The 13,497-nt window shown below is 51.0% G+C and overlaps 1 long non-coding RNA gene and 1 pseudogene across 3 annotated transcripts; one reads left to right on the forward strand and one right to left on the reverse strand.

Moving 5' to 3' along the window:
* Positions 1–496: 496 nt before the first annotated feature.
* LOC107518329 lies at positions 497–12,175 on the forward strand. 3 transcript variants are annotated; one of them, XR_001598822.2, is made up of 3 exons: positions 497–1,615; positions 2,273–2,425; positions 10,738–12,175. It is a non-coding gene; the product is annotated as an uncharacterized LOC107518329 (long non-coding RNA). The 3 variants fall into 3 exon arrangements; XR_001598821.2 differs by lacking the exon at positions 10,738–12,175 and adding an exon at positions 4,481–5,318; XR_001598820.2 differs by lacking the exon at positions 10,738–12,175 and adding an exon at positions 3,283–3,476.
* On the reverse strand, positions 5,349–5,467 carry LOC118601403 (annotated as a pseudogene).
* Positions 12,176–13,497: the final 1,322 nt, after the last annotated feature.

Raw genomic sequence — 13,497 nt, forward strand, 5'->3', positions numbered from 1 at the left:
CGGCGCCCAAAGGCGCGGGGTCCCTTTCCGGGGTCCCTTTCCGGCCTCCGAGCGAGGACTTGGATGCTCGCGCGTGTTGAGCGGAATTCAGCCTAAGCTTTCACTGTCCTCGCGTTCGCCCTCCCAACCTGCCCTTCCGCCTCGCGCTCCCCTAATCGCCCCCCAATCTCGGGCGCCCGGCCAGGCGCAGGCGAGCGCTCGCGCTTGGGGACGTGGCGCTCTGGGCGCCGCGGCGACGGGGACGGGGACGGGGACGGGGACCGCAGGGGACCGGGACTCCCGGATGAAGACCCGCAGCGCCCCAGCCTCTGCTTATCTCCGGGGCTTGGCGTGGGCTCGGCTTCCGACCTCTCCGCGCAGCCTGCGCCAGGGCTGGGGTTCGCTTGAGGGGAAAGCGACGGAAGCTCTCCTTCCTCCGTGTGTCTAAATCTGGGGGGCGTGGGTGGGGTGGGGGCGCGTCCTTGCCCGAGGCCTGCCTCGCTCTGGCGAACACCACTTGGGGAGAACAGTCAGTGAGCGCCTTGGGTCCCACACCCAGGCAGGTCTTTGTCGGTTTGTTTTTGTCACATGTGATATATACAGATACAGATAGCCAGCCTTACGACCCCGTGTCACCGCAAAGCTCTTGTCCTGAGTTCTGGGGTCCCAGCGATCGCCTGTGATTCCAGAAACCAGTCCTTCCCACTGTCCGCCACGGCCCACTTGTCCCCAAGACCAGGTGTCACAGCCAAGCAGGCGGCAGGCCCTCCTGATCCTTACGGGATGCGGGGTGCTGAGAGCTCGCAGGGTCTCCCGTCTCCTGCAGCCCCCAGCGGCCTGACATCTCCTCTTCAACAACCCCCACCCCCGACCTGCCCCACCGGCCCCCAATGCAGTAGTTAGAAGCCGACCCTCCCCCACTCAAACATCCTGCAGCGGTAGGTCTCTGCCACGTGACTTTTTAGGCAGAGTCTTTAGCTTTTTCTTGTTCCAGTTCCCTTTTCTATGAAATTGAGAAAAACAACAATACACACTTGCCTTGGCTGCGGAGCTGCTGTCAGGGGGTGCCAGGCTGTCGTGTGTTTATTTATAAGCACTTCCAAAAACTCCAAGTCATCCTATTTTGGGTGGTGGAGATAGAGGCTGCTGTTAAGAAGTTAGGTGCCCAATAACTAGGGGAGGGTGAAAGAATCTCACTGACGAGCCCCAAATCAGATTAGAACGGAAAAGCTGAAACCCGGGGCGCCTGCCTGGTGGAGGGGGGCTGTTTGCTGTGCAGTCTGTTCTCAGAAGCGTTTTACCTCCTCTCTGTTCTTTGCAGAAGCTACTTTCTGCGAGGAAGTCCGCGGCCTTGGAAGCTGCGTGGAGCCATTTAGTGCAGCGGGGTGTACTTCCCCAGACCTCGGTTCCCCAAGAAGAGCGGGGTGACAGGCCCACCTGCAGCTGCGGGCCAGCTCAGCCACCTAGAGGAGGGGACTGCTCCTCTTCCGTCTCCAAAGTGGGGTTGGTGGCACCTGTATCCTGTGTTGGAAGCATCAGACCCAAGAATCACAGGGAACGCTGACGGAGCTGGGCACGCGGCCACTTTGCCAAGCACAGAGCCGCAGGCGTGGCTACATGGATGAGGTCACGTAAGGTAGGTACTGTTGATGTGGCCGTTTGACCTAAGGGAAACTGAGGCAGAGACTGGTGATGTAGCTGAGGTCCCACCCAGGCTCTCAGAACCCAGAGCCCGCACCTGGAACCCCTTGGGCGCGAGGCCTGGCACGCAGCCCCCGCCAGAGGAGGGGCGCCCTGCGCCCAGGACGCGCGCGCGTGCCGGCCCCTCCGCTGCCCTTTCCTTCCATCACTTGGATTTTGAGGTGGGTGGGGGAAGTCTAGGGCGCTCATCACATCACCAGAAGCATTTTCATTAGAGCCGAAGTCTTCCGCGCCTGCATCCCTTACTTTAAAACTCTTTGGGGGTAATGAATATGGATGGCTGGTAGCTTCCTATGAATATGGAGGAGCGGGCTGGGGTGCCTGGCGGACGGATCTCTATTTAACATTAACCGCTGGTAACCTTTCCCCTGCCTGACGTCCCCCCGCGCATTTATCTGGAGAGGGGTCAGCCCTGGCCGCTTTTCTTGCAAAATATGATTAGTCATTTCTTGCCACATGCGCTCGGCCCTGGACCTTAGTTGCCATCTTCTATAATTATTAGAAGAATCTTCTAATTTTATTTGAAATTCCAAGTTGACACTTATGTCAAAGTGCCATGACACAGCATTGTGTTTAATTTCTCTTTTGTTAGCCTCGTTCGGGCTCCTGAAGAATAATCGTACTCAACAGGAGCGTCGCCCTGGTCTCCCTGCCACGGGTACCTGTCGGGGCCGTTGACTACGGCCCGGAGCCGGAGCCGTTCACTGGCGAAGGGTCCCACCTGTGCCAGGCATGGCCTCCCCAGGTGTGAGGGAGGGCGGGGCCGGGGGTTGTCACACTTCTCTTTTTGCGCTTGCCACTCCCTGTGTCTGGAAAGCTTTTTCCTCCTCTCATGGGCTCGCTGAACTCCTGTTGAATCTTGAAGGCTCGGCTCAAGCCCCTCCCTTTGCGGTTATCCCTGACCGCCAGGACTTGGCTGCTATGCACCCTGCCCCTCATGCCTCTCTGTGTCCCGGCTTCTCCCTCACCACCCTTTTTTCCTGCTGCTGGTAAATACTGGTTGTCTGGCGTGTGTGGTTATAAATAGGAACTCTGCAGCCAGACTTCCCTCCCTCTCTGCGTCACATAATCTCATTCGTATAATGGGGTACTAATATTTATCGCCTGACTCGAATCGATAGGATTAAATGAGATACGTTACTCAAAAGACCAGCTTGCAGCAGGCGTTGGGTACCTGGTCAATATCGTTGCCACGATATTGAGCTGTGAGCTTCTCACGGGCAGTGACAAAGGCCTTTGTATTTACTCTCGATTCCTTGGCACATAGTAGGGCCTCTGTTCGCACTTCTCCCACAAGCTAATGACGGCCCTCTCCATGTTCCCTGGCTCTCTGCTCAGCCTGCTTTGATGGTCCCCTTCGCGTGCGATTTTACTTTGACTCGGATGGTTTGTACCCTGACTGTGAGGGCTTTTAGGTATCCCGTTCACATGGCTGAACTTTTAGCCTGTTGTCTGTTTATACAGAGAGGTAGCCTCCTTGTTTGGGGAAAGAAGAGAGAGAGGGAGGGATGGGGACAGAGTGAGGAGGGAGGGAGAGAGGAAGAGAGGGTGAGAGACCTCTACATATTTTGTCAGGTGAGTTAGAAACGACAGGTTTTATAGTTTCAGAGAAGGAGAGGATCGTTTGGGCTGGACAGCGGAGGGGCCTGAGCTTGACTCTGACTGCTCAAGAGGCAACACGAGTTAAAAGACCAAGGGAACTGGAGAAGTCGCAATTTTGTTTTCATAAAAAGACGTCTGTGTGTTTTTTGGTTTTGCGCCCACCCCGATTTAAGCAGTGATTGTTAAAAAAAAAAATAAAAATAAAAAAATGGAAATGCTTGTAGTTCATGAGCAATATCCAAGTATTTACTTTTTAAGCAACTACTTCTAGAAACAATGGATCTTTGTTTTCAAAAATCATATATTGCTAATATCAAATAGCATTTTGAAAGGAGCCTTCAGAATCGCGTGAAAAATTAAAGTATTGCCATAGATTAGAAACTGGAAAAGAATTCTTTTGTATTCTTTAAGAGCGACATTATGCTGTAACCATTTGATAGGATAGCATATAAGTTGAATTTTCTTTGATCCTGGCATGTGACATTGCAAAAATCCAAGCATTGTTTTTTGACAAGTTTCGAGGACTAGTATTTAGAAAGGCGTTTGGTATGGGAGATGGCTGAATTAATACCGTTGAAACTGAGGTTATAAAGATTGATAAGGAAGGTTCATTCACTAAAAACTATAATGGCAGATGTAATAACGACGGCATTCATCATCCGTCAAAGGCGTTTATTAAGCACCCACAGGTACTTGGCAGTCGGTGGCGTGCCGCACAAAGTTAGACAGAGCGGCCCTATTCATCCAGGAGTCTGCCATTGTGTGCCTCCTTTGTTGGGAGCACAACTTCTCCACTTGTCAGTGGTGCCTGAAAGACACTTCTTGTCATTATTTATGCTGTCTGGGTTTCTGATTTTTTGGGGGTGGAGGGGTGGGCAGGTCTTTTTTGCTGTTTCTTTTCATGGCTCTACACAAAGTGCTCTCCCACCCTCCGGGCTGTTGTCTCTGCCGTGGGTGAGCTTGCAGGCGTCAGTGACCCTTGTCTGTGTTCACGGCATCCGCGGGATGGGTGGCTTCTCGAGGGAGGTCACTGGGCTATTCCTCTCAGTGCCCGCAGGGCTGCAGCTGCCCCTCCGGTGTGACCCTTACTCTCCTGTGTATTCTGCTCACTCCAGTCTAGACTCCGAGCAGACTGAGGGCAGGGGGCGAGGGGGGGGGTCCCCTGACGGAGCACTCAGCACTGTCCCTGTCACCGTAGGGCTCAGCAGCGTCCTGGCTGACCAACAAGGCAACGGAAGAGTGCACACAGTGCTAGAAAGCCAGTCAGTGGCCGATCTTACCCAATGTTTGTTGAACTCGACTCCTGATGTGTTTTCTGCTGGACACACGGACACTTTGCTGTGTGCCGACTTGCCTGCTTGTGCCGTGTGAAATGCTGGTAACTCTGCTAATTAAAAGTTGACTCCAGGGAAATTGCAAATGGAGGGTGGGAGAAGCTCTCCTGACATTCCTCCGGGAAGGGTGGTGTCGGCTGACATTCAGCGGCCCAGTGACCTTGTGGTGGGTTGGGGGGTGGAGCTCCCACTCACAGCCAGTGGCAGAAAGAAAATGCGTCCAATTCGTGATTTTTAAAAATATTATGATCAGAGGAACAAAAGTCCATGCTGAGCTTTCATTTCATGCCGTGCTCTTGAGCTTTGTAGATTTTCACATAAAAATCAATTTATAGAATATTTTGTATTTTCTGAAACAGTCATCATCGATATCTCGTCATTTTGCCTAGATGTACTTCAGGCGAAGAGCTGAATTATATGCACCTGTAGCTATTTTTGAGATAACATTTGTTCTTCTAGGTCACCTCGTAGGCTGCTTGGTGGGGCGGTGAGAACAGGTAACGGCAGGTTTCCTTTATCACCGTGGCCGGCAGGGAGCTCAGGATCACTGCAGTCACTTAACAAGGGCGCATCCTGGTGCATTGCTTTGTCCTGACAGCGGGATCTTGATACTCTCATTTAATTATTTTATTTTTTACTTTTTTATTTTTTAGGCGAGGCCATCCTTGGTCGACCTCACAGATTCCAAGGACCTTGTCAGCTTACGACCCCTTGTTTTTTTTTTGTTTTTTACATCTTCTGCACCTGGTCTTCCTAGGCGGTCTCCCATCCAAGCACTAACCAGGCCCAACCCTGCTTAGCTTCCGAGATCAGACAGGATCAGGCTTGTTCAGGGCGGCGTGGCTGTAGATTACGCTCATTTAATTAATTTTGTCCTATTCCATGTGTATATTTCTCTTATTAGCAGCTTCAAATCCTTTTGAAAATTTTATTATATACACCAATGTGAACTGTGTATAGTGTATGGTTACATGTGTGTGTACATGGACGTTATACACCTATGCATACATGCATATATGCGTACACGCGCACACACGTGCATGTATAAACATAGGTGCACATGCATAGGCATGAATCGTTCGTAAATCCACCCGCCTACGTTTAGGGAGCGTCTGCTGGTCACCAGGCGCTACCTGGTGCACGAGACACCTGAGCGTAAAGCCGGTCTCGTTCTCCCTTTCCCGGGCTCCCCTTCTGAAGCGGCCCGACCCCGGCGGAGACTGAACGTGCTCGCGTGCGCCTCTGAACAGAGGGCAGGGCCCGGCTCTCGGAATCGCTGTTTCTTAAACTCTGCCCTTTCCTCCATCTTCAGCATCCAGTCCGTCACCCGCCTCCGTGCTGGCTTCACCCCGTTTCCGGTCCCCGGCCAGCATCAGTAACTCACGGCTCGGTGGCGCCAACTGCTTTCTGCCTGGAGTCCCTTCCTCGATTCTTCTTTATCCCTGTCTGGTTATTCTCCCCAGGACTTCGTTTGCGTCCCTCAGGCTTCCTGCCGGGGCCCCGCGGTCCTGGCAGTGCTAGCGCCGGTCAGTCCTGGGGACGCTCACTCTCGGCCTCGCTCTGCAGGCGTGATCCGATTGAAACCCCGCCAGGGCTACGGAGTTGCACGGTTACAATCCCCACGGCACAGGTGAACCGCTCACCTGAGACCGCGCCGGCTGCTCCGGGGCCCTTGGGCCCCACGTTTGTGCCCCGTCTGGCCTCCTGCTGCTGCTCGTCCAGCCATGTGGCTTTCTGTCCCCTGGTTCTCAGCCCGGACTCTGGGCTCCTTCCCGTGCCTCTGCTGTATTTCCCTCCCAGGAAAGGGTCTCGCCCGTCTGCTCTGTTTGGTGACTCCCGCAGTCACTCTGGGCGGATCTCCTCGGTTCTGGCGGGCAGGACGTGAGGTTGCTGGCAGGGCGGCATTAACGGGCGTATGTCACACAGTCCCGTGGAAGCTGGACCCCACCGGGAGTTCTGCGTTTCCGTCCTGGGTACCAGATGTCTCTGGGGGCAGGGACATCCAGGGGCAGGTTCAGAGGAGGGGACTGAGTGGGCTGACCGCGTCCTCGGTGGTGAAGAGGAGGAGCAGATTCAAGCTTGGGCAAGAGAGGGACGCCTCCCCAGGCTGCTTCCTGGTCCGTTCCTGGTGGCTCCTGCCCACCCCGTGTTCGCCCTTCCCCTGCTCCTGCAGCATTCCCTGGGAACCAGCACTGACAGCTGAGGCTGAAATGTTAGCTGCTTTCTGGTTGCGAGCAACAGAAGCCGACTCGAGCTGCTCAGAGTCCTGGGCACTTTGGTTCCCGCGTTCTTTCCTCAGACACCGAGGGAGGCACTCAATGCGCGCTCCTTCCTACAGCTGTGAGCATCACGCTGAGCACAGAGGAGGCATTCAGGAAACTCACGGGCTCCATCGTAGGTGCTCGGGACCCACTGGGGAATAAAAGAGTCCCCTCTTGCCCAGAACCTACCTTCTTAAGCTGGAAGAGACGATAAATGGCAAACATAATAAAAATGAAATGTTGGAGTATGTTAAAAAAAAAAAAAAAAGTAAGATCAGAGCAGGGTAAGGGGTGGAGAGGACTGAGCGACGGGGGTTCTGGGAGGGGCGGTCAGCAGTGCAGGAGGGAGCAGAGGTACACAGAGCTATGGGCACGGGCGGGAGCCAAGGGGCCATGGGGGGAGGGATATTCTAGAAGGGGCAGCCAAAGCACAGGCCCTGAGTCGGGGGAGCGCCTGGAGTGTTCGAGGAACAGCAAGGAAGCCGACGGAGCGGCCCCCGGACGCTTCATCCTTCCTCGAGCGTGGCGGCAGCAGAATTCTCTCCGCGAGCGCTTCTGCTCCGCGCGGCCTTGTCTTGCAGTTCTGACAGGTCGGACCTAAAGCAAAAGCCGCATTTTTTAACTCAAACTCTTCTATTTTTCAAGGGGAGAGTAGGGCCCATCAAGGTTCTGGCCGTGTGTGTTCTGACGGATGATTTTTCTTTTCTTTACTTTTCTTTCTTTCTTTTTTTTTCTTTTTTCTGAAAAAGCCGAGCTTGGGGGAGCTGCTCCTGTTTGTAGATAAATTTCAAAAAACATCGCCTTCCAGATGCTGTGTCTCCACAGCACATTTCGGGTGGCTGACATTTAAAATCCTGGAAACGAAACCTCCAGTGTCTTGTGTCTCTTTGGAAATGATGAATTTCAAATGAACTCGAGTTAATGTAGTGCTTGTGAAGGGCGCCAGACAAACCGTGTTCAAAACTGTAGACTCTCGACAAAACAGGTCCAGGAGGGCCACACTCAGCAGAGGGCCCCGCCCTGCCAGCCTCGCCACGGACCCAGACGTCACCTCTCAGCAGAGAAGGTGATTTCTGTTTACTTCCCCTTCACTGTCTCACCTGTGGGTGACCATGCTATTTCTAGCAAATTGTCTTACCTCATGTAATTGGACAACTAATCAGATTTCTGTTTTAATTGGGATGTTTGGTGTCAGGCGGAGGCACCCAGGGACACTTAGAGGAGATGCTCTGGACTCCTCTCTCATAACCACTTTTGGTTTGGCCATGCAAACTTGGCCCTTGAATAAATGTTAGCTGTAGTGTAACGGTGATATTGATTAATAGTGATTTCAGCTATTGGCACATGGGGCTGGACAGTGCTTTGGGGCGGGGGCTGGTCTGCAAATTGTGAGGTATTTAACCACGTTCCTGGGCCTTTACTTACTAGATGCCAGTAGCACTTCTTCTGCTTGTAACAACCACAATGTCTCCAGACTTTACCAGATGTCTCCTGGGTGAGGACATTGCCGTAGACCGCCAGGTGCCAATATCCGCATGATAGTGATCAGCCCTTGTCTTTAGAAGGTGGTTTCCCCAACACAGTAGTACCTTTGATAAAATGAACCATGAGTTAGTTCAACAGGGCTTACGCTTTATAACAATGAAGACAGTAAACAAACAAACGAACAAACAAAAAACAAAAACAGTGAAGACAGGAACACACACCTCTTTCTTTTCTTCTTATTAACGATTCGATTGATGCTCATTTCGGAAAACTTGGGAGCAAAACAAAGTTACAAAATTAAGCTGAAATTCACCTGTGTTCTCACCAGCCATCAACAAACTATTACTGTAGCTGTCCGTTTTCAGCGCACACCCGGGCGAGGAGCAACAGGTATACCTTCGTGACCAAAATAAGACCGCGCTTCCTGTCCTGTGCCCTAATCTAGTTCTTCGCCGTGCGCATCCCAATCGCGTTTCACGCCCTCGAGTATTCTTACCTGTGATTCTACAAGCCGCGGGTTGTTCATCATGGGCCTCCGTTATTGGCATTCGGGTTATTTCCCGTTTTTCTCTGTAAACACTGCTCCGCTGATTTCTTTTCCACGCTCAGAAGCACTGACACAGACTGGGACATAGGATGTGGATTCGGTCAGGGGTGAGGGGGCGAGTGGGAGCGTTGAGTTGAGAGTGACCCAGGTGCTCAAGCTTTAGTCACCTGGGAGGGTGAAAACGGCTCCAGTGACCGAGGCGGGACAGAAGACAGATGACGAGTATTGTGGTGCGCACGATAACTCCGACAGCGAGCTGTCAGGCGACGGAGATACCCGAAGGCTAATTAGAAACGAGGGTCCAGGCTTCCCACACCCATGATCTCCCACGAAGTGAGAGAGAAGCCTTTAGCATAGCGCCGTCCGGCGGAAGTCTCGTGCAAACCACGTGTGTGATTTTTAGACTTCTAGTAGCCACAGTGACAAGAAAAGTTAAAAGGAACTGGTAACATTATTCTAACAATGTATTTTGATCAATGCACTATGTCTGGACTAGTACTTCACTGTGTGACAGCAGCCACATTTCATGTGCTCAATGCCATATGTCACTTGTGGCCACCGTATCGGACAAGGCAGCTTTGGGACATGGCATCAGAGCAGTGTTCACTTTGTCCGCTGGAGGATATTTGGCAATGCCTGGAGAAATTCAGATTGTCACAGTGGAGAAAGCGCTGCTGGAATCTACTAGAACGATAGGTCCAAACATCCTGCATGGGGGAGCCCTCCAAGCAAGGAAGGACCCAGCCCAGACTATCTGTGGTGCTGAGGCTGCAACTTTTTTGCCCATTTGTTGCCAAAGGAGCCGCGATGTTCACAGGTGTCAGGTAGGTATGAGGGACTCTGTGAGGATGACCTCATGGGAACCCCAGAGCAGCCCTGTGAGAAGGGCGTTATCACGGTCCCTGTCTTACTGATGAATTAACCGAGGTCTACAGAGGTTGGGTGCATTCATCCAAGGTCATGGAGCTAGGGTTCACGTTCAGGCTATCTGACTCAAAAACAGAGAGAACAGAGGCCAGATGGAAGTAAAGCTTTGGCATGACCGCACAGAGCCAAAGTTATCCAAAACATTTAGTTAAGTTCGATGCCGCATCTTTCAGTTGGTGGGGAAGAAGCATGCATACTGCATATCCATGTGATCTTTTTGAATATTTTTATTACGCTTGTTTCCTTTGTCGCATCGTTATGGCCAGGTAGAAGGCCATCTTCATCTCGGACGCTACTGATTAGCTCTGCGGCTTTGGGCAAGCCAGCTAACCACTCTGAGTTCCAGGCATTTCCGTCTGTAAAATGGGCACAGATGATGCCCGCCTCATAGGACTGACGTGGGGACTGGATGCATGAGAGTGTTTGAAAGCTGGTAGCACCTATCCCCTGGCTACTTAACGAATCTAAGCCAGGACTCAGTTTAAAGCACGTCCTTGGTTTAAACTCTCTATCATCCGTAAAGGCAAAGGTCTGACACCTGGTTTTAAAGGGCCAGAAGAACGTGCCCAGCGCATCCTCTGGCAGCTAACGGTCCCGGGAAACAAGATGCGGGCTAACAGATTAGCTTCTCGGAAATTTGAAAGCGGAGTAATTGCCAGAACTTTCCCATGTGCCTGGTGCCTTGAAACATTTTAGGAGCCGTATAATTTTCGAGGCGGAAGAAGAAAGCTGAGGAGTGGTAGCATCCAACATAACACATTAAAAAAAAAAAAGAAAGTCTGAGCAAGGGCATTTGCAGCAGGGAAGCGGAATGCTAATTGAAATCTGACTCTGCCAACGGGAGCCTTGGAGAGGGCCCAGTCAGGATTAGACTAATTAAGACATTTTTAAAATTGAACAGGTTGGACCGTCTTAAAGAAGAATCGAACCGAATGAAAACTATACGCTAAGGAATGTGACTCTGGATGTCTGAAGGAGCAAAACAAACAAACACGAAAATAATTACGGTAAAGTCAAAGGAAGGAGGAAGAGATGCTGGTTCTGGGGGATGGGGGGGGCGGGGCAGCAGGTGCACGAGCAAAGCCAAGCCTAACCATACCGGAAGCGAAGTATCCTAACGCGTCTCTGACCTGGGCGGGCTGGTTTAGGAGTTGGGCAGAGATGTCATTCAAACCATCTTGGAAATAAACTGTTTTTTTTTTTTTTACTGGTTTGCTTTTTATCTTGGACATGTTTTTATTTTTTTAGGGAACACTTACCCCAAATTTGCACCGCTACACGCAAGACCAAAATATTTAAACAGAGCTCATTTTTAACATACAGAATTGTGGGATTTTAAAAATGTTTTCATGCATCTTAATCTCTCTCGGCTTCATTTCTTTTGTTTCCGGCCGAGCCAGTCAGTCTTTATTTTAATGCGTTGCTAAATAAAGTAATAGTTCTACAAAAAGCACAGATAAAATGCCTAATTTTAAGGTGGTGCTAAGTACTAAATTAACCTGACAGCCTATATTTAGTATAATGATTTATTTGCTCTTCCAGAAAGCTAACAATTTACAGTAAAATTTTGGATACAAAAGGTGAAGTTATACCAGCTACAGAATAGAATCGATAGTGTTACTCAGTACATCGGAAGATTCCAGTCCTACCGAAAAATATTTTGACAAGACTTAAAACAGTTAAAACTCAATCGTATTTTATGTGTGCCGACTGCACCACAATAAATATTTTTGCGATTAGGAAACGTGTTACAGTCCAACAGCAAGTTTGCTCAAGCCCTAAATTATTTTTTCATAATCTGTAAATAATGTTGACATTACTTTGGCATTACAATAAATATCAAGGCTATTTGGACGTGAATGTGCTGGTTTCGATGCCCGCTTCATGAAACAAACTTATTTGTGTTCGTTTTGGCACATCCGATAAGAAAACATCAGAGTCTTCTGCATTTGGCAAACCAGGCTGACACGTTTCATATCATCGCTGCATTTGTTTTGGGGTTCAAAAGTCATATCATTAATATACTAATAAACTATCCTGTAGGGCTGTTTCTCAGAAGCACATTACCAACTGCTTCTTAAATGACATGATAACGGAAGACTTGTTCACAATAAATAGCGACTGATAATAAAACACTTAACCAAATGGTGCCACCAGCCTCATTAACAAGTAACGCAACTTTAGAACAGGGGGGGAGTAAACAAGGGAGAAAATGGAAGTTTTCAGAGTAATTTCTGCAAGCGAATGGATTGTGGTTTGTGGGGAAGATATGGAAAATGAGATCTAGATGCTGGGGGTTGCAGGAAGGGTATTTATGCCGGTGGCAATGCTATTGTGTGTGTGTGTGTGTGTGTGTGTGTGCGCGCGCGCGTGCGTGCGTCTGCTAAATAGGAAGAAGAAGAAAAAAGTTGTGGAGAAAGGAATTTCTGAAGTTTCCTTAGAAATCTGGTTTTTAATATTAAAAGAGCAGCTCCTGTTTCTGTCACGCTGCCACCTGTCCGTAAGCCGATCCCATTCTCCACCCTCGTTTGGGTGAAACCAGGCAAATTGCGACGGTCACGTGTCCTGCGTTTGGAGAAGAGGTTAAATGCTGGCGATGCTGCGGGTCTCGACCTTCGACTCTGGGCCTCCATCTCCTTTCAATAAAACACGGACAGGTTGCTTAGGTCTAAAATTAGGGGCCAATCATTTCCATTGTATCTGCTTTAATAAACTGAATATAGGTCCGTGCACTCTACAAAGTCAAATAAAATGAGAAGAGTTTCTAATACAAGGGTTTTTTTTTTTTTGAACTGTAGAAGAAAACAGGAGAAGCAAATATGTATTTTTGGATTTAACTCACGTGCAAAGTCGCGAGGCCCATCTCTGAGACGCTGCCGTGCGGGAAGGTCGCATGTCCTGGGAGAGCATTCGGGAGGGGGGCCCACCTGTCGGGCTGTCGTGAAATGAACGGGAAAGTGGAGGTCTGCAGCGTGATGCGCAGACGTGGGTGGGATAATCGTCGTGCCGCCACTGTCATCACGTGGCACCTCGCGAGTCACACCGGCGACTTGGGGGCGCTTGTGGTCATTCGGTGGAACTTTAGCAGAGAGTCACTGTCCGCGAGGCTCTTGGCTTCGTGCCGAAACCAGTGTCTGCTGCTTCACAGTCTGGAAACTCCTCTGCCCTTCTCACGTTCATCGTCTTCACCCCAAACGCCGTGATCCCTCTCTTGGCCTTACATGCCCGATCCGGTGTGTTCGGAAGCCATTCCTGTTCGACCTGCCCAAGAGAAACAGGTAGCAAACGCTGCGCCTTCTCAGAGCTCGCGCCCCGCACCCGGGGTCTCTGTAGCATCCGGCGGCGGGTGCGAGAAGGCGCCGCCCCGCCCTAGCGGTCCCCTCCGCCCCTCCTCCGCTTCGCTTCGTGGTGCCTGTCACCACCCGCCCTTGCTGCCCACACGGATTTGTTTCCGTATTCATTGTCACTTGCCCCCCCGCTCGAGTGCCAGCCCCAAGGGTGCAGGGAGCTCGCCTGCTGTATGCCTTGCACCTGACGCCCAGCAGGTGCTCCAAAATGTTTCTCGAGTACGTCATCGGGCAGACTGGGAAGATACTCGTCCTGGGTTACCTGTGAAGAAACCCAGGTCCAGAGAGCCCGGCGGCTTATGCAGGGCACCACA

This window comes from Rousettus aegyptiacus, unplaced genomic scaffold, assembly GCF_014176215.1.
Source record: "Rousettus aegyptiacus isolate mRouAeg1 unplaced genomic scaffold, mRouAeg1.p scaffold_m13_p_3, whole genome shotgun sequence".
In the NCBI taxonomy this organism is placed as follows: Eukaryota; Metazoa; Chordata; class Mammalia; order Chiroptera; family Pteropodidae; genus Rousettus; species Rousettus aegyptiacus.